Here is a 26,707-nt window from a genome sequence, read left to right on the forward strand (position 1 = left end):
TCTTCCAACCTAGACGATTCTGTGATTCTGTGATTCTGTGATAACTGTTACATTTACTACCTTTCCCTTCTCCTTTAAATAGGTTGTGTTATCAAAACCAATGCAAAGCAAAACAAAACAAAATAAAATAAAAGCCCACACAAATACACAAAAAAAAATACAAGACTTGATTTATTCTTAAAGAATCAATGTTGGATAGTTTCTATCACCAACTTACCTCCTAGATACTTAAACTGATTGCTTAATGATTTGTTCCAGGGATTAAATTTAAGTGCTGTGAGCTATAATTTTCCAAGTCCTCCATACTTTCCCTTTTAAGGATAAATGATATGTTTGTTATTCAGTCCTTCAAAATCTTTAAACATAATTGCTAGTGATTCAGTTATTACATTGTTTAGTTCCTTTAAAGCCCTAAGGCAACTCAGGACTTTCCTACTTGGATACCTCTATCTCATCTAAAACATATTTGGCCTAGATTTTTGTACAACTTACTTTTGAAATTAATGTCATTAAAGATCTGTTTAAAGTCAATATTTTGTTTTGAAATTGAGACAACGTCATTTAATGTTTTCTCTGCCTCGTTCACTCATAGCTCCCTTTCCTTTTTGTAACTGATCTACAATTGTTTTTATCTTTTAGCTGTAATATGAAACTTTTTGTTCTGTATCTTGCTCCAGTGTGGGGACATTCAATAAAATGTAGCAACAGCTTTCCAATTCTGTTCATTCACAAGTGTAATTCCATACATGAGAGAAATATATTATGAATTATAGTATTGCCTCAATTACTGTATTACCCTCAAAGATTAATCCATGATATGATGGAATTAATAGACTAACTACCTTTTATAGAAGGACATTGCCTACCATTATATCTTTTTCTTTTATTTGATACCTCTCCACAAGTTATATTAGAATTGCATCAATTTACTCAAGTGTTATCGTTTAACCTGGCAGGCAGCTAAGCCATTTGCTCACCGCCCTCCCTCCCCTCACCCCCAAAGTAATGGGGGAGAGAATCAGAAAAAACAGGTAAAACTCATGGGTTAAGATAAAGACAGCTTAATAGGACAGAAAGGGAATGGAAAATAATATTTATAGTAATGATAAAAGAATATACAAAACAAGTGATGTACAATGAAATTGCTCACCACCAAACAATGCCCAGCCCAACCTGGAGCACTGGCAGTGCCCCTTGCCCCCAAACCCCCCCCCAGTTTTATTGCTCAGCATGATGCCATGTGGCATGTGACATCCCTTTGGTCAGTCTGGGTCATCTGCCCTGGATGTGTCACTTCCCAGCATCTTGTGCACTCTCAAGTACCTCACTGGCAGGGCAGCATGAGGAGCTTAAAAGTCCTTGGCTCTGTGTGAGCGCTGCTCTGCAACAACTAAAATATCGGTGTGTCCTCAACGTTATTCTCAACCTAAATCCAAAAAGACAGCACCATACTAGCTACTAGGAATAAAATTAAATCTATCCCAGATAAAACCAGGGCAACAAGAAGAAAATTTGGAGTAGTGTATCTTTCCAGTTCTGTGAATCTGTTACTTAACAAACAAAAAACAATTATATGGGAGACCTCTCTCCTGTATATTTTAAATTTAACTTCTGGACCCTGCATTTTTCTTTGTAAGCGTGCAGCAGAGTATCTATAGACCAAATGCAGTTCAGTTCAAAGCAAGTGTGACCCCGTAACATGACAAGACTTCAGAGTTTGTGCAGCTGTAGGACTTAAAAAGCAATGAAACAAATTGGTTTTCAAGGGACAAACAAAATTCTGAGTTTTAAAGATCAAACTTTAATCCCCTAAAGGCAAATCAGAACCTGACTTCATTGCTCTGCTCCTGGCTTGAACATAAACTTGTTTTTCTGATTTTTATTCTTGCTCTACAATTGTTTTGGTGGTGTTACAGTATTTCCGCTGGACCAGAGAGGACACTGATGTTCTTCTATAAAGAAGATAAAAGAAACACTCAAAGACACATCTGCCAGCTTTGATCTGTGCAGCTATTGGTAGTAGCAGTGATGCTGTCTCTGTATGACAGACACATTGGTAAAACTATATGCTTATATATAGTTGTATCTCAAGTCCATAATTTGGCATAGTGGGTGACCTCCTTCCCCTGATCCCTCCTCCAAGCTTTCTTCAAAGCTTAAACAAACCTTATCCTTCAAGTTAACTGCTTAAAAATCACACACATGATAGGAAATAGATGATAGATGAGTTGTGGTCACTGGCTCAATGTCCAAGTGGAGATCAGTAACAAGAGATACTCCTCAGGGGTCAATATCAGGACTGGTGCTCTTTGTCAGTGATGTGGACAGTGGGGTCGAGTTCATCCTCAGCGTGTTTGCCAATGACACCAAGCTGTGTGGTGCCGTTGTCATGCTGGAGGGACATGGACAGGCTTGAGAGGTGGGCATGTGTGAACCTCATGAAGTTGAACAAGGCCAATTGATTCAGGGCAATATGAAATATGAATACAGGCTGGGTGGAGAATGGATTGAGAGCAGCCCTGAGGAGAAGGGCATGGGAGTGTTTGTGGATGAAAAACTCAACCTGAGCCAACAATGTGCACTTGCAGCCCAGAAAGCCAACTGTATTCTGGGATGCATCAAAAGAAGCATGGCCAGCAGGGTGAAGGAGGTGATTCTCCCCCTCTGCTCTAGTCTTATGAGATCTTACCTGGACTGCTGTGTTAAAATCTGGGACCCCAGCATAAGAACATGAACACGTTGGAGCAAGTCCGGAGGAGGACCACGACATTGATAAGAGAGATGGAGCACCTTTCCTGTGAAGACAGGCTGAGGGAGTTGGAGTTGTTCAGCCTGGAGAAGAGAAGGCTCCGGGGACACCTTCCGGTATCTAAAGGGGGCCTACAGGAAAGCTAGGAAGGGACTCTTTGTCAGGGAGTGGAGTGATAGGACAAGGGGTAATCATTTTAAGCTAAAAGAGGAGAAATTTGTATTAGATATTTGGAATAATTTCTTGACTATGAGGGTGGTGAGGCACTGGAACAGGTTGTCTAGAGAAGTTGTGGATGCACCGTCTTTGAAAGTGTTTAAGACCAGGTTGGAATGGCTCTTTAAGAAACCTGAATGAGTGGAAACCTGAATGAGCAACCTGAATGAGTGGCTGGGTGGCCAAAGAGTCGTGGTGAATGGAGTTAAATGCAACTGGAGGCTGGTCGCTAATGGTGTCTCCCAGGGCTCAGCACTGGGGTCATTTATCTTCACTATCCTTATCAACGATCTGGATGAGGGGATCGAGTGCACCCTCAGTAAGTTTGCAGATGACACCAAGTTAGGCACAACTGTTTGTCTGCTTGAGGGTAGGAGGGCTTTGCAGAGGGCAGATGGGCCAAGGCCAACTGTATGAGGTTCAACAAGGCTAAGTGTCAGGTCCTGCAAATGTTATTGGGGCACAACAACCCCATGCAACGCTACAGGCTGGGGGAAGAGTGGCTGGAAAGATGCCCACCAGAAAGGGACCTGGGGATATTTGTCAGTAGCTGTCTGAATATGAGCCACCAGTGTGCTCAGGTGGCCAAGAAGGCCAACAGCATGCTGGCTTGTATCAGAAATAGAGTGGCCAGCAGTCAAGGGAAGTGATTGTCCCCCTGTACTCGTCTCTGGTGAGGCCAAACCTCGAGTACTGTGTTCAGTTTTGAGCCCCTCAGTACAAGAAGGATATCAACGTGCTGGAATGTGTCCAAAGGACAACAAAGCTGGTGAGGGGTCTAGAGAACAAGCCTTATGAGGAGTGGCTGAGGGAACTGGTGTTGTTTTGCTTGGAGAAAAGAAGGCTCAGAGGAGACCTTACTGTACTTTAAAATTACCTTAAAGGAGGTTGTAGTGAGATGGGGATTGGGCTCTCCTCCCAAGCACTAAGTGATAAGATGAGGGGAAATGGCCTCAAGTTGCTCCAGGGGAGGTTTAAATTGGATATTAGAAGAAATTTCTTTACTGAAATGGTTGTGCAGCATTGGAATAGGCTGCCAAGGGAAGTGGTTGAGTCACTATCCCTGGAGGTCTTCAAGGAGCGTGTAGATTGATAACTTAGTAGTGTGGTTTAGTGGTGGACTTTAGTACTAGGTTAAAGGTTGGACTAGATGATCTTAGAGGTCTTTTCCAATCCGAAGGGTTCTATGATTCTCCTACAGTATGCAGTTCTTCATTCTCTCTTTACTTCCTGGGGCCTGGGCTATGTGGCTGGAGCTCTCCCTGGTGAAGAGTGAGGCAAAAACATCATTGAGTACCTCAGCATTCTCCATATCCCGAGTAACCAGGTCTCCTGTTTTCTTCCAGAGAGGGCCCACAATTTTCTCAGTCTTCCTTTTATCACTAATGTACCTATAGAAGCCTTTCTTGTTGCTCTTGATATATGATATGAGGTTTATTGAAGGATTGTGTCATCCTGTGGTGGCCAAAAAGTCAGGTAGAATATGTTAAGGCATTTCACATGGTGTTAAATTCCTGTGTGTAGGGAAGCACATCAAATTTTGAGTCTCTAATCTTTACCCATAAACAAGTGTTACATCGATACTCTCTTCAGAGCCTCTGAGTTCAGCTATGGTAGACACTTATTGACTGGTCATCTGAATCATACTCCAGGTTTTAGTTCCACTTTGGTAGATTTTAGAGTGAAATATTTAAATTTTTTACTAGTGAAACAATATTTCATTAAAAAACTGCAGGTGATTTTGCATAGTTTGTGTAAATAATATAACATTATAATGAAAATAAAATTCAAACTACTCTAATATGACAATTACTTTCTTTATAAGTAATTTGCAAATGATCGTTTCATTTAGATCTGAAGCAAATCCGTATCTTAAACCCTTCAAGAAGTGCAACTTTCATCTTCTGTGCAATTCTAGTAAGTGGCCATGCTAAAGAGCTAAGTAACCTTCAAAAAGTTATTGAATGCATTAAGAGAACGAGGATTTTTGCCTATAAGCCACTTGTTGTGGTATCCCCATGATGTTCTAAGTGCTGAGTACGAAAAGAACAAAGATATTGCACCCCATCTCCCACCTTATTTTTGTAGAAGGGATCCAGCCTTTCCTCCCTTGCTGTTTTGGTCCAACTATTAGTTTTAGTAGGTAATACCTGTTAACAGGACAGGCTATATCAAGCTCTTAGAGTTACATGGTATTTATCAATGGTAATGATCCAAAAGCATGTGGTACCACATCCCAAGCATGGCTGACCACTGCTTTCCCATTACTTAATAGCTACAGAAGAAAGGAAATGAAAACCAGGCTTAATGTGGCACAAGACTTTCAAGGAAGACAGCTATAATGCAATAACAACAATACCAGCATGATGAGTTACTCTAAGGGGGAACCTGCTATTTTCATTTCAAGAGGAATATGGTGGAAAGAGAAGACATTCATGCATAATGATAGAGAAAAGAAACTTGTTTGTGCCTAATGTAATGGAAAATTTGAGAATTATCCATGCATGTGAATATGTATGCAAATCTGACCCCAGCGATATTGCCAAGGTCAGTGCATGGTGATCTGCTGAGTAAGTGTTAATCATTCAACTTAAAATGTGGCTTTATCAGAAAAGCAATTTTGTAAAAAATCTCACGTCATTCTTTAGTTCTTTTTCTCCTGTGATCTCCATGTCATACTTGTTCATTTATCATGTTTACATTTAATACTTTTCCAACTAAAACATCTTGTCAATCAAATCACGTTTCTTGTTTTGTGTATTGTTAATGCATTTGAGATAAAAACTTAAAATTACTCAAGCTCTTAATAGGGGAGCGATATTCTTTGATATGGGAGCGATTTCTTAATATCTAAATCAAAGTATGGGAGAGTGGTTGAACTTGAAGGACTACTTAAAGTTCAAAACCAAACCTTGTACTGAAAATGAGCCACAGTAGGCCGTAATCAGAATAGTAAGAATGATAATTCAGTTCTTAGTACATGTGAACTGAGGTTTTTCAGAAAAAGAAAAGCTCATAAAACAAGAAGATCTGGATAATTTAAATAGTGGTGAAGTTAAACTCCAGAGCAGAAGAAATGGAGAATTGTTACTCAAGAACAGTGAAAATGAAGATTAGTTTATTTCTTTGAGAGGCTTATGAACTTGGACACTACAATGTGCATCATATGTAATATGATTTTCATTTAAGTTTCACTCCAAGTATGCTGGCAAAGCTGATGGGTTAGGATTAAATTATATTTTCTCTACCAGGCGATTATAGGAGAAACCAGCACCATGCTGTTTTGCTTGGCAGGTGCACCTGCCAATTCATGGTTTAGCTGTCATTGCTGTTTATTTGGCTTACCTCAAAATCACCTTCCAGACAGAACAGCAGAGGAAAGAATAGGGTCCCCTTCCATAGGTATGCTGTTCTTTCATGTAACAAATGCTTCTGCACCCGTAGAGGACAGGAAAATATTTCACTTACATGTCCACTAACCCTGAAGAACTGGTAGAGAAGACTGATATTTGTATTTACTGCTCAGTGTTGTGGTATCCAAGCTTCTGCGTAAGGGAAGAAAGCTTGTGGATTTGGGATGGAACTTGATCTGTTGAATTACCTTTTTCAAGACCTAGACTAAAAGGACACAGACAACTCTTCAATTAATGTTCATTTAATATTTAATGATGGTTTGTCAAGATTCTAAGAATATTCTAATTTCCCCTTCTAAAACATGAATAGTAATTCCTATGGAGGAAGTCTTAAAACTGAAACCTCTTATCTAACATGAAACCACAAAAATCCAACATCCTGAGCTGTTTCTGTAGGCTGTAGTGATTGGAATAACAAGAAGATAATTTTAAAATTGAGGTGCAGATAGCAAATTGAGATGCCCCAGTCCCAGAATTTTAACCAGAAATGTTTACAACTTAATTTGTTTAATGACAGACAGAACTGAAATAAATGATGTATTAAAGCCAAAGCCCAGAAATTATTTAAAGTGACTGCAGACTCCAAGGATGTGCTCCCAATCAGATGATAGCATGCTAAATACCAGAGATCTGAACAGAGATCAACAGTAATTCCAAACAAAGGACTTTGCCAAAATCCAATGAACATTTTTTTTTTCTTTCCTACTGCCAGTATATGAACCTACAGAGACTGTGTGAGATTAATAAGATTTCCAGCAACAATCAGAGCAAAAAGATGCTCAGCCAAGGGAGTGGACATAAAATCTGATGACAATCTATTTCTTTAACCCAAGATATTGCTTCTATCTTTATCTGATCTGATCTTCAGCTAGCAACATCTCTTTTTGCCACCATTATTTTTCTACTTTGCTGTGGTCTAGCATGAAAAGAGTCATAAGGCAAGTTTTGGAGTTAAGGTTTACACAGCCAAAGAAAGGAAACTATTGAAAATGTTTGTGCAACAATATTTCCTTTTTCCCACAGCTGTCAAGACTCTCCTTGACAGAAACAGCCTCAGGTAGCCAGTTTATAGCCTTCTGTTATTCGAAAGATTACTCTCATAAATACAATGAAGAGAAACAACATGTCACAACTTAGAATATTAGTCATACTTTTAGTATATTCATTTTCTTTCAAAAAAGAAATGCATAAAATTCATAGAATAATTTTTGGAAATACAAAGTTTTCTGTATTATTTTTTTTTTCAGTAACAGAAACATCTAAATTCATATTTTACTATTTATATTTAAAACAGTACTTTTGGATCTAAAACTAATACCTACACAGTATTTGAACAGAAATCATGCAGAGCATCCAAGCACTGAAGTAAAATACATTTGAACTATATGGAAGCTAAGTCATACATATCAGTGTTATGAACAATCTGAAATAGTTCCTTATAAGAAAGTACATTAAAAAATAAAATAATAAAAACAATAAAATAAAATAAAATAAAATAAAATAAAATAATGAAAACTTTAAAGCCTATTCACTTTCCCAATGGCTTCCAATAGAGAAAATTATTAAAATTATTTTCTGGAAATAATTTTTTCTAACTTTTCTTAAGATATTCATTTTAAAATTAAAGTTCTGGATGAAATGAAAAATGGAAAATAACAAGTATTGGACTTCCTGTTTTGGAAGAACAGGAAGAATACAGCATATTACTCTTTCAGAGAGAGCTGGAAGGAAGGGAGCCACACCTGGGGAGAGATCAGAAAGGTACCTTACCTCTGTGAAATGCACACATACAGTCATTCTGTCAGACAATTTCCCCTATACAAGAGAACATTGAAAAGCAAATGCTTTTTTAATGTAGAGCTCTGTTTTCAATTATATAGGGAAAGTGCATTTCCAAAGCCCATTTATCTTGAATATGACATTGGCACCCTGTGCTGTTGGTTGCAGGGATGCAAGGAAAATATTGATTAGAAATCAACATAAAGTTTGTTTTCCTTGGCTTGGGAGCTTTAACTTTAGATAAATAAATTGGAATCCAAGAGGAGAAAAAAAACTGTTCAAGTATGCTCCACGAAACTGTGAATATGAGCAGACTTTATCAAAGAAAACTCATGTAATTAACTCCCCACCTGGTTCTCATTTAATGAGTGCAAAATCACAACCTTTCTGAGGAAGATCAGAGTTTAGATAGAAGATGAGTTTGAGCTGACCCAGAAATATTAATACAGCTATATTGTCCCTCTTGGAATTGACTCACAACTCCATAACTATCCTTAAAAATGCTAAGAAGAAAGGACATACAGACATTGTGTCTCCATTTCACTCAGGGTAATGGAAGTCTTAACAATGTGATGGCAGTGCTTACTCTATAACTAGGTGATTGATGTGCTCAAGTGTGTCATTATCTAGACACTTAATAGTAGTCTAGTTTGGGAATAAGTACTCTAAATATTTCAGCTAATAAACCTTCACATCTTTGAGATGATAGCACTGATGGATTTCACGTGAGAATAAATACAAATATTTGAAATGCAGGAGCTTCTTAGTTACAACTGAAATGGTTCATTATGTCCCTAAGGACAGCCTGAGGGGAGGGTACAAAATTGTCCTTCTCCAGGAAGTCTTTCCTGGCCAGAAGTAGCAGTGCCCCTTGAGTCCCCCAGTTAGAGAACTGTTAAGAATAGGGAGCAGGGAAGAAATAACAAAAGCAAATTAAGAATATCATGATGCAGCTAACAGGAGGAAGGGAAAGGTACTCATGCACTACCAGGAGGTGGAAAACCTCTTTCCTGCCATGCTTAATTGTTTATATAAAAGGAAATACCTTAGTTAAGATTAAGAACACTTTTCCAGTTCAGAGTACCCTACAATAAATAATAGGACAATAAAGTTCTATTGTGGATTAAAATCCTTTCCAGAAGAGTACTGAATTCAGTCAGAGCTTCCGATATCCCATATTAATACTCTGATTAGCAGGACTGTGGATAAAATGGGGTTCATATTTTCTCTGGGACATTTTTGAATATTCTGTTTTCTCTCATCCAATCTAAAACTATCTAGCAAATTCAGGTAGCTTAACTTAACTTTTTTTTTTTTTTTTTTTTTTCCATATGTCAGCAAGGAAGAGGTTTCCAAGGTCTGCCAGGAGAGTGCATTTACAGAAGATGACATTTCTAAGGCCCTGTACTGGCACTGGAAGTGCTGGTAGCTTGAACCTGCATTTCTCAGAAATTAGAGGAGCCAATATTTATTCTCAGTGGGCTGCTTTTTTTTAAAAAAACAAACAAACAAACAAAACAACAACAACAACAACAAAAACACTTTCTTACATACTTTCAGAAAGTTATGTTACAAATTACAGACTTTGTTCTGCACTAGAATTATAACTAATTTCAAGCCATCCTATCCCTATTCCATAACTTGGTCATGGTTATAAATGAAAACAGCCCAACAAAGGCCAAACTAAGCATACCAATTAGCTGATGATCAGTGACTAGCATGCAGTAACTGCATCCCTAGTTTTCAGCTATTCTTTTTCCTTTTAACTTCTCTCTCCAGGTTCCATCACACCTGACTGTCTCATATAGAGCACTGGACCTCAATATTGGGGTTGCTTTCTGTGGCTGTAGAAAAATCAGAAATGCAAGACCAATGATTATGTTTCTTCAGCACTGATACTATGCAATATTGATGAAATATGCTATGGCACCTAGGCACCAAAATAGATAGATATAGCTTTTAGCCTCCCAACTATCATCACTGTCTAGCACAACACAATATTATATAACAGAAAGTCACCAAAGCTCATCGGAGATTGCACATCCTCAATGTGGCTAGCTCATCCTACCTACCATAATAGATGTGATTTTGATATCTCTCCCTCTCTCTCTCTCTCTCTTTTTTTTTTTTTTTACTTAGATAAATCCTCAGTCTAAACACGAAATCTGTAGAGATCAAGGAGACAGAAATTGTTTAGGCAGAAACAGTGCAGACAGGGCAAAAGGCTTTTCTTTTTCATCTTGTCTTTCCCTTTTAAACCTAAAGCTGATGAGATTGTAATGCAGACTCAGCCCTTCTCTATTTGTTATTTTTAATGCAAAGGTTTGTAGCTACTCTATACAGTGCAAAGTAGTACCTGAAATCATAAACTCCTTTTGTTTTCACTCCACTTACCAGCAAAAGTAGGAAACAAACAAGATCCTTAAACTTTTGGCCTGCCATATCTTGTCTGCACATTTTTATGAGGAATGAATTTATCACAGAAATTCTACCACATAAGAAATAGCATTAAAGCCACAGAGACTATAAAATGTGCATTTCAGATTTACTCTTTCTCCAGGTATTCCTAACAGATAAAACATTTCCTATGGCATGCATCTATATGGACCAGCACAGATTCCCTGGACTGCCAACCATTCTACCTCCTTCTGGAAATTATAGCAAAATGCTATTAGCTCTGCTAATGGGCTGCTGGCTTACCTTCTATTTCTGTCCCTGAGAAGTCAACCCTTACCCTGGCCTGAGTGCTGAAGACAGTCTAGAATTTTTTTTGACCACAGAGTCCTCATGAAATTAGGAACTCCAAAAAGGAACTCCAAAAAGATATTGATAGTTGGGCAGAAGTTCTCTGAAAGCTTGAGGAGGTTTTTGAGTGAGAGGGGGAGTCTGTGTGCTGCATCAGCATAACGGAACAGCAAAATCTGAAATTATGATGGGAGGATTTGAATCAGATTCCATGTGTTTTAGAGGTATGTTGTAGACAGGGTAAAGGAGGGGCCAGACAGTCCTATGTAAAATGGATTTAAATAGTGAAAGGAAAATCTCTAATGCATAGGAAATCCTCTGTCTCTTCTCACAGCTGCTCAATCATTGCTTTCCCCAGATCAATTCTTCCTTACTTAATACATTTTTTTTCTTCTGCTTTCTGAGTATATAAAGGTAAGACTGAAAGGTCAAGGCATTAAGGAGATACGGAGTGTACAAAGGCAAGTAAAGAATCCTGAAAGTATTGCAAACCTGGAAAACAGAGAGGCTCAAATCCAGTAAATGAGCAATAACATCCGATTAAAATATGCAAATAAATTCAGAACCATGCAAATATATGCATTTTTAATCTGTACACCTTTGCTCAGTAGTATAACAGTTGTGTAAATCATAGAGCACAGAGATTTCTCATAAGCTACTACCAGAGTTTTGAAAGAATGTGAAATGTTTGCACTTGTTAAAAAACAGTTCAATACTAAAAAAAAAAAAAAAAAAAACCACCTTTCAGGTACCTGAAAAGTGTTCCCTTGGTGAAGTCTTTGTCTTCAACCCATTTTTGTATCTGTTTTCCTCTTTATGCTTTTGCTCTTTGAAATCCCTCTTTAATATATATTTTCCCACCACACCTTCCCAAGATGTTCTACTATGAATTGAATGTCTACCATGCACCCTATACTTTAACAAGTTGTTGAAGCCAGGACTATTCTTGTTCTGCAAGAAATTTGTGTGTTTGTATTAAATCACCTAATATAAACTGAGAAACTCTCCTGGGAAACAGTATGGTTTGGTTTCTCTGTTGTGCAGGGCTAAACACACAGTCCACACTTAATAAACAACACATTTTTTCCTTTCCATCTTTTAGGGTTTGCCAATAGCAATTTACAGCCAACTCCCTCAAGAAGCCTTAAAGTGACATAATGGATGAAAGTCCCATTTAAACAATGCATTTGAGCAATACCTAGCTTTACAGTTCACATGTCTTTAAGATAACAAATTACACATTTCTGGAGGGGATGGATTATAATCCATATAAATATAAAACAGGACACTTTCAACTTATGTTTTCCTTGGCAAAGAAAGCTGTTTATTTTCACAAATCTTTGTAGACACAGTTCCATATTTCACAGGGGAGGAAAAGGACAGACCTACCATTGCAGAAGAGCTTTCAGCAGAGGAAATTAATCTCTTAAATGTGTTACTACTAAAGTTGGATAAGCAATTTCTTTACTGAGCCAAGTATTTTCCCTATTTTTCTTGTTGAAAACTCTCTGCAAAATGATATGATTTCCCTTAATGCATTTATGTGTAATTGTCCACATGAATTGCAGTCCAGTATTATTCATTATTTGTTGTATGTTGCCTTGGTTGTTTTGCTTTAAGGAACTCACCAAAAGGCCTACAACCTTTAGCACATATAATGCCTTTTCTGATTATAGAAATGGGAAAATAACAAAAATAATATCTGTATGAGAGAGCCAAGGAAAACATTCTTTTTGATTTTTATCTTGTAAAAAGTGGTGGTGTGGCTTCTATTTCCTTAAACCGAGTCTTTTCAAGGAACAGCTTTGGAGCACCTCTACATAAACCAGTGAGCCTGAGTAATGGAGAGGCTGGTCTAAGGCATAGGGAAAGATGGGTGGAAAGAAAGGACCAGCCTGAACCTCTGTACAGGTGCAAAACAATGAATAGGAATGGTGCACCTATGGTAAGGAGTTGCACCACCACCTATAACACAGAAACTACATTCACTAGTGTGCCTATTCCTTCCTCCCTTTGGAATTCAACACCAAACACTCGTCACTGCCTGGTCACTTAAGTACAGAAGGTTATCTGGGAAAGGAGCAGTTGTGCTGTTCTTGCCTCTCTCTTACAGAAAAAAATAATAATAATTCAGACAGCTTCCAAGAATATAGGTAATTTGTTCTCTACTTACCATCAGTCATGAAGCATGGGGATTTTTTTCTTTTGTTTAGGTGTTTTCTTTGCTGTTCGGAGAATGCAGCCCTTTAATTGTTCTTCGGTTACACGTATTCTAAAGAAGGGACATTAGGATGAGGATAATAATGATGTGTGTAAAAATGTCCTAATTTAATAAGATTCCATACTTTAAATGGACCTAAAACAACCTCTAGAGTAGCAACAAACAACGTCAAAAACAATGCTTAAATGTATTTTCCACCAAAGTGATTACATTTGTCTTCCTGGTGATAATGTTTAGAAAGTTTAATGCCAATTGGTAGCAAGAAAGCACTGGGAAATTATTATTATTTTATTATTTTATGTTATTTTATTTATTATTTTATTTTATTTTATTTTATTTTATTTTATTTTATTTTATTATTTTATTGCCACTTTCAATAAAGCCAGATTCTCTGCTTGAAATGCATCACCAATGTCTGTAAGTTTCAAGACATTACTTTGTATGTCTTCCATGTTAAGTACTATAATGCCATATATGCTATGTAGTGCTTGCTTTCTACACAAACAGCAAAACCCTGTAGTTTCTGCATTGCCTGAAAGCTGCTGAGCATCTCGTCATTGTATCTCCTTCCAGCTGTTGCAAATGCTACCTTACCACTATGTTTTGTTGGTCTAAACCAGTTTCTTTGTTGTTTTTCTCTCAGAACAGATAATGCACGCTTTTCTAGACATCTAGTACACATCTAGTAAAAAAAAAAAATTAAAATGAGGTAACTACACCAGAATTTTTGATGCAAATAGAAAATATCACTTGCTTCTGGTTAATACACTTTTATATTACTCAGCCAGCTCTGCTTTAATATACAGAAGACACGTCACTTGTTATTCACGCACCAAGCACCTTCTTTCTGTCAAGGGATTTCAGTGAATTATAAATTTATTTCAGTCAATCAGCAATATGGGTGCATGAAAATGTTTGGATGATTAATTAGCATCCCTAGTTCATAATGCTTATATGATGTATTCATAGTAGCAAAACTAAAAAGCTCTTCTTTCTATCTCCATATCACGTCATGGTCCTTTGCCAGTTGTATTCCAGAAGCCTGGTTTGGGGGAGGTCATGTGAGGGATATGTCTGATGAAGATCAGGATTTTCTGGAGGGGATAATAGGACTGTAATCCCACCACCTCTCAAAAACGGCACTGACAAATGCATCAGTGTCAAGCAAACCTGTGAAAACACATCAGAGCCCCCTTGGAGCATGCTCATTAGGAAGGAGAACAAAAAAGGTTGATGGGATACACTGGAGGTTCCTGGCAAGAGGCAAATAATCTGCATTCTGGCCAGCAGGCAGGTTATCACGAAAGAGTTCAGGAAAGGGAAAGTATACTTTGTCCAGTTTATCTTTCTTTCAAAATGTATTTGCTATGCTAATAACTTCAGTTATTATCATATTTAATGATTGTACATAGAAAATTCGTCATATTCACATATTCAGAAAAGATTTTCACATATTCAACAAAAAATCTGACCAAAAAGCCCTGATGGGTTGAAGACCATAATAACTGAAATAAAATTAATCCCCTAGGTTGAAGAGTAACTAGCCTTCCTTGGAAAAGGACAAAGATAAAAGGAGAGCACTCCAGAGCAGCCTTGGACTAGTTGCTAACTAGTTGAAAGGTTTTCATCTGATTCAGATACTTCCATTTGAAAATGAGGCTCAGACTACACAGCAGCCACTGAAGGACATAGACAGCAGAGAAAAGTATATTCTGTTTGGCTTTACCAGCAAGCACCTCGGGCTGTGGGGTGTAGCTGTCCCCAGGTCTCCCCTGTGTAAGTCCAGCAGCCATGGGTCAACTACTGCAACTTCGCAACCAGAGGATCAGGTCAAGGAAATGATGATCTAACCCAGAACTGGTAGAAACATAAATGGTTTAAGTGGCATGTTGTCCAGTGGGAAGAGAGTCCTCCAGTGTTTTTATGACACTGTTTGTAGCATCTGAAAATATATTATTCGGAGTCATACAGCAAGAAGAAATTTAAACTAAACGGTACCAACCACCGTTTATTCTGTAAATTCTGAATAAGAGCTTTCTCTTTGGCAATTTAACTTGTTCACTGTGGTTTAAAAAGAATATGTTTTTCAGTTCTCGTTTGGCATGCTTGGTACAAACGAAAAACGTGTTATTATTGTCATCTGGTTATTTCAGGACAAATTCAATGGTGTAGATAAAATGTAAATAATGAAACCTCTTTTAGGTATACTTAAGCAAATAAATTAATTTTGTAACTCTCTCAGGCTCAAAAATAGGTATATTTGTGAAACAGGACAAAATCTTGACAAAATAAAGGATTTACTTTCTTAAAGAAAAACATGGTTGAATACCCTACCAATTTCCTAATTCTTCCAATACATAAGAAGATGCAAAACATCTGTCTGCAAAACAGACAGCAACACATCCATCCTGGTACCAAAGAGCAAATGTCAAGAACTTTCACTAAATAGGAAGGAGGACTGTTTGAAACTCATAAAATCATTAAGAGTATTGTACATATTTTTTTCATATTGCAAAAACTTGGAAATTCTCAGCTAAGCATGTGGATCTTGTCCTAAATCAAAAGCATCCCCAGGAGAAGGTATAGATATCCACAACTGAGTTAGTCATCTTATGTCAAATGCAGACAAGAGGCACATTTAAGGCACAATTCAACCTTCTAGGTATTTCCTTTGAGCTAGGATGAATCAGTCCTTAGAATTGCCTCTCACTTTCCCTTGACTACAAAGGGCAAACAGGATGCTAACTCCAATGCTGATATCAGCTGAGGAAGGTTACTAATTTTTGGTGTTATGTCGTGTCCCCCCCCCCCCCCCCCCCCCCAGTGTTTTAATTCTTTTTGTATAATCGATCATTTTGAAATATTTACTGAACAGCAGTTAGGAACATAGGACTGAAGACTGAAATCAGCATATACACTATGTTAGCTAGCAGTCATTTTATCCATTTCTTAACTTCATTTCATGTTTCTCTTTTTCCGGTGTAGCTTTCACTACTAGTGAAGAACAAGTGGAACAGCATCACCTTCTGGTGGCTCAGTGAACGTTTGCTAAAGAACTGCTGGTCTTTCCATTATTTTTTTTCTGCTAGACTTGTCTGTACTCTGTTTTTCAGTCTTTAACATGTCATTCCCTTTGGGCCCTGATTCCTGGATATCTCCTTTCTGTCCTTTCTTGTGAGATTTTCTAATGTTCTCTCTCTCCCTCTCTATTTTTTATTTATTTATAATTTTTTTTTTTTTTTTAGTACTACACCATGACTGAACGGTCAAAATGTAATTCTGTCCCCAACAACTGTCATTTTGGATCTTCTTGTTCAAGGTCTGTCTGCAAATCTTTAAAAGAAGTCTCTTTGCCTCATCAAGTCTTATAATGCACATATGGACTGAATCATCACTGCCAGCTGTATCTCTAGTCCTCCCACTTAAAACGCCTGTGTTCTGTTCTCTGCTTTCTGTCCCCTGTGGTTCCAGAAGCTTGAAAAAATGACTTGAATATTCCATAAAGACTTGAAAATTACAAATGAGAACAACCCTGAAATGTTGCATCATTGTTTTAGGCCATCCTTGTGACTTTTTAATAGCCTGACTCACAGTTTTTGAATACTTACAGATGGAAATAATGTCAAGATACACAGAGAGGCTTGAACCTCACTATCCAAATAAGATGGCATAGTCAATATATGTAAGCAACACAAAATGTCTACCCAGTCTATGGGTAGTACATTTACAAGAAATTAAGCTACTTTTTAGGGAAAATAATTGCAATCAGTGCAATTTATAGAGGCCCAGGCAAAATGCAAGACATTTCTACAAAACAAGAGGTGGGTTTCTTAAGTGCATGTTAGCACCTGCATAATTGTTCAGAGTAGTTGCCCATATGTTGTGGTTTAACCTGGCAGGCAGCTAAACACGACACAGCCATTTGCCGCACACACACACACGAGTGGAACAGGGCAGGATTAGGAAAAAAAGGTAAACTCATGGGTTGAGCTAAAGACAGTTAATAGAACAGAAAAGGAAGGGAAAATAATAATAATAGTAATGATAAAAGAATATAAAGAAAAAAATAATGTATAATGCAATTTCTCACCACCTGCCAAATAATGCCCAGCCAGTGTCTGAGTAGTGGCTTTCCCCCTCTGGCCAAATTCCTCCAGTTTTATTATTCATCATGATATCTTATAGTATGGGACATCCCTTCGGTCAGTCTGGGTCAGCTACCATGGCTTCCCTCATAGCAGCTTGTGCACCCCCAGGTACCTTGCTGGCAGGGCAGCACAAGGAGCTGAACAGTCCTTGGCTCTGTGTGAGCACTGCTATGCAACAACTAAAATGTTGGTGTGTTATCAGCATATTTTTTTTCTTCTAAACTCAAAACTAGAAAAAAAAATAACTCTATCCCATCTAAAAGCAGGACAAGGTCGTAGTGCAATATTAATGCAATGTTTTGCATGTAATATATATAAAACACTGATTTACATTTCTGTAGATTCAGAGCTGGAATTCAGCTGGCATGCATGATGCTGTATATTACATCATTAAACCTAATCAAGAAAATGCTGCCTCTATTTCAAAAATTCAAAACACATTTCTGTTTAAGTAGAAAACCTGCTATATATTTATGTAGTGATTTGCTGAGCTGAAATTAAGCAGACCAATGACTTGTGTAATAAAAAGAGTATTGAAGTAATAAGTTCTTTAAGGTCAAATCCACGTCATTATCTGAGTATCTACAGCGTTAGATTGTGTGGTTCCAACAGAAGCAATGTTTTAATGCACTCATCTGAGAATGAAATTCAAGGATGAAAACAAAGGAGACTGACAGGGAATACTTTGCTTAGAATGACTTTACAGAGGCAAAATTTTTTGATTTTTCTTTTTTCGATATGACTCAACAAAATTCCCAAGTTTATATTATCTAGTTACTTCACAAATATAAAGATGAATGGTCATGAGCTTAAATGGAAATTTTAAACACATACCTGCATTGCCATTGCACTTGCTCATGACATTTAGTGGTGTTTTTTCATTTGTTGTTGTGGTTTTTGTTTTGTTTTGTTCTGTGTTTTGGTTTTGGTTTTGGTTGTCTGTTTGTCTCAAGGAAATCAAATTGCTCAAATCCAAGCATAGCATACACTTCTTAGTGAGTACAATATCTTGCAGAGTTCTGTGAGACATATCCAAATAGCCTATAGTACTGAAAATGCACTGCTTTGTGAAGGAACAATAGCATGTGAAAAGTGATTAAATATGATAATGCCTTATGGCAGACATGATATATTTTTTCTATTATATCCCAAAACCAAGAAAAATAATTTTCATCACAAATGTGTCCATCCAAGATCACATGTATTATGTTTATTTTCTCATGCAGTCTTTTATGTCCTACTGAAATATTTTTTATGAGGAGGCTGTACATTTTGAATCAATATTTTTTTTAATATCCCAAGGGCCCTGCTTTGTTCCACTATTGTCACTTTGCTTTACGGATATTAACCTCCCACATGCAGACCAAGAACAACAAGGGACACATTCATATTTCAAGGCATAATGCAAAACCTTCTGTATCAAACTGGGACGAAACAGTAAAAATAAACATTTTACATATACTTGAAATAAATAAATTTGTCCCCTGTCAGAACTTGTAATGTTTTTATCATTCTTTTTGCTAACACTTATAGCAGAGAAATATGAACTGATTGAGGTGGAACTGTGATATAGCAATTACTACTCTATATAACATATAGCTATAATTTCTATAGTAAAATGGTAGGAAAAAAGCAAACCAAAAAAAAAAAAAAAACAGTTTCATGGAGTAGAAAATGAAAAGTGAAATTCTTAACATGCACTTGTTCAGTTACAATAGACAACTAGAAATTCACAAGTTATTGATAATTGAAATTTCAGGCAGCGGTCAGTAAGGGAAGGCTTGGAGGATGGCACACACTTTTTTTCCCCTGACATGGGCTCATGAAAGAACAAATTATGGTGAGGAATACTGTCAGGTAAGACGTATCCCTCCCACATCTACAGACATGAACAAATCTGACAGAGATCAGGAAAGAATATAAGAAGGCAGAGCTGTTAGGAGGGAACATGTTCAGATAAGTCTACCAAATTAAGTTTTCACAGAAACCATTTCTTCAGATCTCTGTGCACAGAAGAACAAGTCATAAAAATCCCCAGAAAAGAGCTTAAAGCAGCTCTGCTTAAGGACTGCATCTCTGCCTCCCCCAGATGAGCGTTAGATCTAGTTGTCACACCAAGAGGATAACAGTGCTGAGAAGTAACTACACAGAAAGCTCCAGATTACAGACCTGTTCATTTTTGCCCTTGGAATATATCTTGACCAAATCATGCCAGTTTCTTTCTTTTTCTCTTGGGAATGCTCACAAAACCTTTCTGGTCCTGAAACTTGAGCAATACCACTGCAAGATTACACATAAAATTTAATCCATCTAATAGTGTTGGACTGGGTTTTCTCCTTTGATCTCTCTCCAATGTTATGTTCTCTTGGGAAGAGTTTGTAAACGCTTTGTTCTTTCTCAGAAATAAGCATCCTTTGCATATCTAAACTATGTCATTTATTTCTTCTGGGGATATTGTGCAGATCTGATTAGCCAGATAAATAATTAAGTACATTTAAGCAAAAAGCCAAAATAACTTTAGGAGGAATGTCAAATATGGAAAAGCTGACTCCCGTATCTTTGTGGTTTATAGCAAACAAGAAAAGTAATGTTAAGAGTATATATTATCCTTCCAAAAGCATCAAGGGAGTCATTCTTTCTGTCCAGTTGTTGCAATAGAAAGGGACTGTCTTTCCAGAATAATACCTATTAATCTGTAAATTAAGAAATGAGGATGGAATCTAAAGAAAGATACTTTCATCTATTAGCATTAATGAGGCTTTCCAATGGTCCTACCCAGAGAAATATAAGTATATATTACATTTCCAGATTTGCTTAAAATATCTGTGGCGAGAATGGTCAAGGACTACAGAGAATTACTTGAAGAAAAATAAATATTAAGAAGAAAGTATGAAACAGATTTCTGCAAAACTTTGGGATGCCATCCACAAGTAATGCAGCTTTTTTGTGATTATTTAGATTTGTTTTCAATCTGAAATGGAAGACCTCAAAATTTAAGCTTAATGTCTAGGCAGTCATCTTGTATGAAAGAGGTTCCTCCTCAACCCAAGGGATATCAAACACAGAGGTGTACCCAGCAGCCAGGCTTACCTAGCCTGGTTACCTTTACTTATTACCTTGATGGAAGGACTACATGTGATGGGGAGGAGGGCAGGTTCAGGCCTCCTGCCAAAACCAGGCAAACTGTCAAATCAAGATTAACAAACCAGAAGGAGAGCAAACACAGAGTCTCAGACTGCAGCAGCCCAACAATGAAGGTTCTTGGCTACAAGCAAGAGGTAAGGTACTTCCTAGGCTACTACTGAGTTACCTGAGGACCTTCATTTCACTGACAGAGGAAAAAAAATAAAAGAGTATATCTTTCTTTTCAGAATGGATTACTTCTTTAATGGAATGACAAAATTGCAGACAAACAGAAGCCAGGTGATAAAATGTATGAGGTTTTACTGTGAATTCTATCTCATGAAATTTGTTTATACCATCATATTGCCACTGATAGTAATGCTGACATGTAAACTGAAAAACAGTTGTTTGGTGGAAATAAGGCATAATGAATACTGATAAATATGTATCCCAAAGGCAGATGGTACATGTCTTGTCAAGTACTGCATGGGTTGCCTATGTGTTTGGACTTACTTAATATCTTAATGAATATATTGGGAAAAGACATAAATAACATGTCATAGAAACCTTCAGATGATAGCTACACATGGATATTTTTCTGAAGACTGTGCATCTGAAATTCTGTGAAGGTCACATCAAGCTGAAAATAATTGTGAGAAAATATGGGTAAAGTGGGAAAATGTGAATGGATGTTCATGGGGCAAGAGGAACCTGAAAAAACAATAATACACAAGTGGGATTTGAGGCAAATTCCAATTTCAGATTTCTGTAATGAAAAATCCTGTCTGTTCTCTCTCATTAAGCCCTATCACACATGTGAACTTCAAAACAATCTCTCCTTCCATATACCTCTTCCAAAATTTCTGCTTATACCATACTAAACACCTTTCATGACTACTCCAACCTCCTTCTATTTGGGCTATTTTTTTCCATCCAGTTGCTTCAGATTTCTAATGCCACAAGTTTTCATAGAAACAAAGAATGGCTTACATTGGAATGACCTAAAAGATCATCTAATTCCAACCCCCCTGTCATGGGCAGGGACACCTCCCACCAGACCAGGTTGCTCAAAGCCCCATCCAACCTGGTCTTCACTTCCAGGGATGGGGCTTCTCTAGGCAACCTGTTCCAGTACTTTACGACACTCATAGTCAATAATTTCTTCCTCTAATATAATCTAGTCTCGTCTCGTCTAGTCTAAATCTACCCTCTTGTAGTTTAAAGCCATTACTCCTTGTCCTATCACTGCACCCCCGACAAAAAGTCCCTTCCCAGCTTTCCTGTAGGCCCCTTTTAGGTATTGGAGGGCTGCTGTAAGGTGTCCCCGGAGCCTTCTCTTCTCCAGGCTGAACAACCCCAACTCCTCAAACTGTCTTCACAGAAGAGGTGCTCCAGCCCTTGGATCATCCTCATGGCCCTCCTTTGGACTGGCTCCAACATGTTCATGTCCTTCTTATGGTGGGGTCCCAGAACTGAATGTAATATTCTATGTGCAGTCTCATGAGATTTTTAAGATGGGCAAAGAAATTATTCCCCTGAATCCCTTCAGTAGTCAGCACCTTCTGTAATGCAGAATTGTGCTGTGCTTCCCCTTCCCAGATTCTCCTCTGTTTTATTTTTGAGGGTATGCTAGTCTGAAAGGGAGGGAGAATAAAATCATCTGGACAGCATGAACTCCCTCTATCCAAGGGAAGATACTAAATCGTCTAAGGATCTTAACTGCACCTTGGGGGGTTTAGATGATGCAGTCACATCTCTTCCTTAGGCACCTCTGACTACATTCAGTTTCTTGTTTGTTTCTATAAAATGAAGACATCTCTTCCTCTCATTCTCCTGTCCTTGAATAATGATGTTGAATCTGTAATCACAGAGGCTATTCATTTCATTCAGCTGGTCATTTTCCAAAATGATTACCAATGATAAGTTGGCATTTTTCATTAAGTTTTACAAAGTACAGAATGTTTATACTGTTTTTGCTTAATCCTGGAAAAACAAGGACCAAATCATGTTTTGGCTTTATGCCACAAGTGTTAATAGTATTCATTAAGAAAAGCTGATTTTGTTATAGCGTTCATAAACATGATAAAATCAAGTGATTTCACAAAATAAATAAGAAATAAAACCACAGTACATTAAGTAGTCTATTTGAGCAGGGATAGGATCAATTCCTTACTCTGTGTATATATTTGCTTATGATTTATTTTTCTTTGATAAACAGACACATGGATCTGTGTTCAGGGACAAACATACATTTCAAATTTGATCATTTTCTCCTTTTGTAGGCAAATTTCTGTCATTTTCTGAGCTATAAGTTATTCCTATTATAAATGGTTTCATATTTGGAGTCTTAAGGTTTTACATTCTGAAGGTACTGTATTCTAATACAGAAAATGGATCTCATAGTAGTGCAATTCTTTTCAAATCTGAAATTCACAATATGAATTTCAGCAGGTTATTTCATAATCTATGGGCTGCACTGAAGAGAAGATAATAGGAAGGGCAGTAGGAAGACAGAAAAACTTCTAAAACATAACAACAGGAATCCAGTTAACGCTTATGAAAGTGATGAGATAATTATCACCATCCCATGAAATTTCCCATTAGGGAATAATTCTGTGGTCTGTGTGGTGCCAGTGTTATGAAGTTACCTGCATGGATCAGCAATGGTATAACTGCAGAGACAGTGATTTTATGGAGATGAGGGAGGGTGAGGGGAGAGCAGTGCACTGCACTACACAGATTTTACTCATCACTTACTAAAACAAGATCTCAGCAATGTCACTCTGCTCACTGCCATGGACTTATTCCCAATTAAAACCAGAGTAAGCAAAGGCAAGTCTTCCTTTTAAAGTATATAGGCATGGCCTATTTATATTCTAAGTAATTTTGTGGAAGGGATTGCTCTCTTTGACATTCTTTCACAGAGGACAGAAAGGACTATGAAGCCACCCAGTCCTGTGTTTTCAACAGTCATGAGGTACTCACTACACATACATCAGTTACCCTATTGCAAGTCCAACAAGAAAAGCATGATTTGCTGGGGAGACTGATGTGGTATTCACCACAAGCAAGGTAGAATGAGGTTGCACCAAAACAGCAATGAATTATACCCTAACAATATTCACAAACAGACAACATTAAATTCAGAAAAGAAAGGCAAAATTTTGGTAATATTTTCTGATTTAGCTGAAAAAAAAAAATTGCTCTTCTTTCTGACCCTAAATCTGGCCATCAGCAAGATAAATTTTTTAGGCTGTCCAGCCAGAGCCATGAAGGAAAATGTGCCCTGCCTCAAAGCAGTGGCATGTCCCCTACCAGAGTCCTTCTCCGGCTCCCACCAGCTCTCAGCACTTTGAAGGGACACAAGAATTAATACATTTGGCCCATACTGTGTATGGAAAAACAATCTTTTTTTGATGCTGACAGAGGAACTGGCTGAATCCCTGGGCAGTCAGTGTCTCAACTCAGTGATGGCAGAAGAGTGAGCAGCAAAAAGCAAAGGCAGAGCTTTCTCTTCTCCTCCTGGCCTGTGACGGACAAGTGGAGATGATGCTCCATGTTGGAGTGATCTTGTGAATATGGATGTGGCAAGATAAAGGGATACATCCAGCGGGCAGGTAACCAGGTCTTTATGCTGTACTTTCTTGCTTTCTTTAACCGTAAGCTGCCCACCCATGCAACATTTTATTTTGATTTTCCTGATGGTGTGGTTGCTGTCCTCCTGAATTGCTCAGGTATGTCTTAAAATACAATTTCACAGAAATAAGAGAGATGACATATAGGTCAGTGAGTAAGTAGTTTTCCACCTGGAGAGAAATAGGAGAGGGTGGCAGTAATAATTATGATTAAAGGTGAATGGATAAAGAGAACTATTTGCTCTGCAGAATACCAAGACCTTCTACCCGCATCAAATATCAGAAAACATATACAAGTCAAAAACAATGAAGGAAGAGATATGAGGTGGTAGAAAGGCTTTGGAAAAATGTTTTTCTCCCAAGCCTGACTCAGTTCACAAAGGCCTGTCTTCTTCTTCTTGTTTTTAATGTGTTTTGTATGTCTCTCTCAAAAGGTCAGGAGAGCAATGTCTGGTGTGATGTTTCCAATCTGTACCCAGGCTGATGCTGTCAGGATTCCCAGTGCATTTCTTTTAAAGTGCAATGTAATAACAGCAATCTGGTGCTGGCATTTTAGTTCAGCTGATCTCTGTTAGGGAAGACTTGCATTTTTCCAGGCCTGACTTCATCAGACAGTTCTGTAATCTTTCCCCAATGTTGTGAGCTTCACTATTCAGATCAGACTTGTTTAACACACTTGTGGTACAGCTGTGCCCCAAGGACCTTTCAGTGTTTTTTTGGCATAATAATTCAGGGGCTGAAAGGAGTCCTAAATGACTCACTCATTTTGTTTGGACACAATTATTTTCTCTCCTCTCTTCTACAGCCCTGCTGTACATTTTTTATCTCATCTCCTTGGTGTGACTTAGCCCCACCCCATGATGATACTATCTTCTCCAACATTTCCCTCTTTGAGGTACTGCATAAGCCCACTTCAGCTTTGCTATAGTGAAATATTAATATCAAAATCATTTAAGAATAATCCAAATGGTCCAGAAATGTGTATGACCTTTTGTAAAGCAACCCTGCTTTGTATTATGCAACGTTGTTCCCCCTTTTTCTTTGTCTTGTCAATGTTCCATGCTGCCTTTTATTACTTATTATTCCATGTATTTTTACCCTTCATCTTTCCTCTGCCCAGCCCCAATTTAGCAGGGCCCTTGTGCATTAGGTCAGGCTACTTGGCACTGACCATAGATTGGCCCCTCTGAGTTTTTCCAATGGAAGACAATCATTGCTCATCTGTATTGTACTCTTTCCATTGTTAGCATTTGAAAACTAATGATATTATTAGCATTCAACCCCTGTATGGACAGAGGCAGTTTGATTTCTCCCGACTCATCAAAGATAGAAGAGTGTTAAACGTTTCTTTGAACTTTTCCAATAATATTGATTCTCCAGCATCCTGCAGCCACTGCATCCATTATCTAACAGTTCGTAAGCTTGTGAGAATTTCTTAACATTGAACCTATCTTTTTTCCTCATACAAAGTAAGCCAATTATTTCTTATTCTACTCTATTTGACAAGAAAGAAAGGTGTGCTCTGTCTGTATTCATAATGCACTTACAAACTCTTTTTCTTACTGTTCTCCTTTTATCTATTCTCTTCATCTGTGTTTGTGCAAAGACTTCTTCTATCTCTCCCTGAATGCTGATGAAATAAAACATATTCCAAGCCAGTCTATCATTCTGGGGACAATTTCTTGAATAGAAAGTTTCCAGTCCACGTTTTTTCAAATACTGGGCAAGCAAAGCACTCTCTGATTATTTGAAAGGCACTAAGAAACAAACAGTACACTCATGATCTTGCTAGCAAAGGTGGAACCATAGCTTTGATGTATAAAATTCACTGTTTCTAAAATAACATTTCCAGCAAGATAAAAAACGGTCTTATACATGATAGAATGAGATCTTAAACAATTCAGGATACTGTTAGGAATTTTCCACAAAGATCACTGAACCATTTAATATAGCTATTGAATTTTGTGGAATGTCTTGTGTGAAATTTTATATAAATTACTGAATAAATTTTGCATATAAATATGCATTATGCAATAACATTTATTTTTAACATCTTTTGTGAAGTTTGTAGTAGAGGGAGGTACCAGAGCTGTACACAGAAAATGAAATTCAGTGTTTATCTGTAATGCAGCAGTAAAGCTAACTTCTGATACATACCCACGGCCATGATTCAGTCCTGATCCATGGGGAATATACAAGTTACGTTAGCCTTCCTGGATCGTGCAGTTATTGTCCTCACTACTATTTGGTAGATAATGCAAATCCAGGAAGCTGTTTTTTCAAGGATTAAGTCATAATTAAGACCCACCAAATTGTGCACAGGACCCACCTGTGCACAGGACTGCAAACTTGCAAAAGAAAAAGATTTTTTTACTCCTGGTAAAGTGGGCAGGGTTAAGACAAATGATCTGCATGTGAAAAGATGAATCTCAGAACAGAAACAATTTGAATTATCTTACTCTTTCCAGAAATCCTTACCAGTCAGGTAGCTAGTGGAAGATCTGTGTACTGGACTCAGTCTGCAATTACAGTTCCCAATGGTTTGTGCTGTGAACTCTATTCTCAGCATTTTGGGAAACCTTGACTTTTCTCTTGACTTCTTTTTTTCCCCTCTGAAAGCAGTAGAGTAAGAAGGTTGCAGAACTCATGTATCTTGGCTACAGCTGCACTCAGGATTC

The 26,707-nt window shown here is 37.7% G+C and overlaps 1 protein-coding gene and 1 long non-coding RNA gene across 2 annotated transcripts in view; both read right to left on the bottom strand.

The window, feature by feature from the left end:
* Positions 1–26,707, bottom strand: part of LOC308188548 (uncharacterized protein) — a 221,349-nt gene that overhangs the window by 119,150 nt on the left and 75,492 nt on the right. The gene's annotated exons all lie outside the window — the stretch shown is intronic.
* LOC308188549 lies at positions 13,074–19,500 on the bottom strand. Its single transcript, XR_013945559.1, has 3 exons — positions 19,441–19,500; positions 14,850–14,980; positions 13,074–13,174 (listed from the first exon to the last, which is right to left on the bottom strand). It is a non-coding gene; the product is annotated as an uncharacterized lncRNA (long non-coding RNA).

Source organism: Anser brachyrhynchus (genome assembly GCF_964034855.1).
Source record: "Anser brachyrhynchus genome assembly, chromosome: 1".
Taxonomy (NCBI): Eukaryota; Metazoa; Chordata; class Aves; order Anseriformes; family Anatidae; genus Anser; species Anser brachyrhynchus.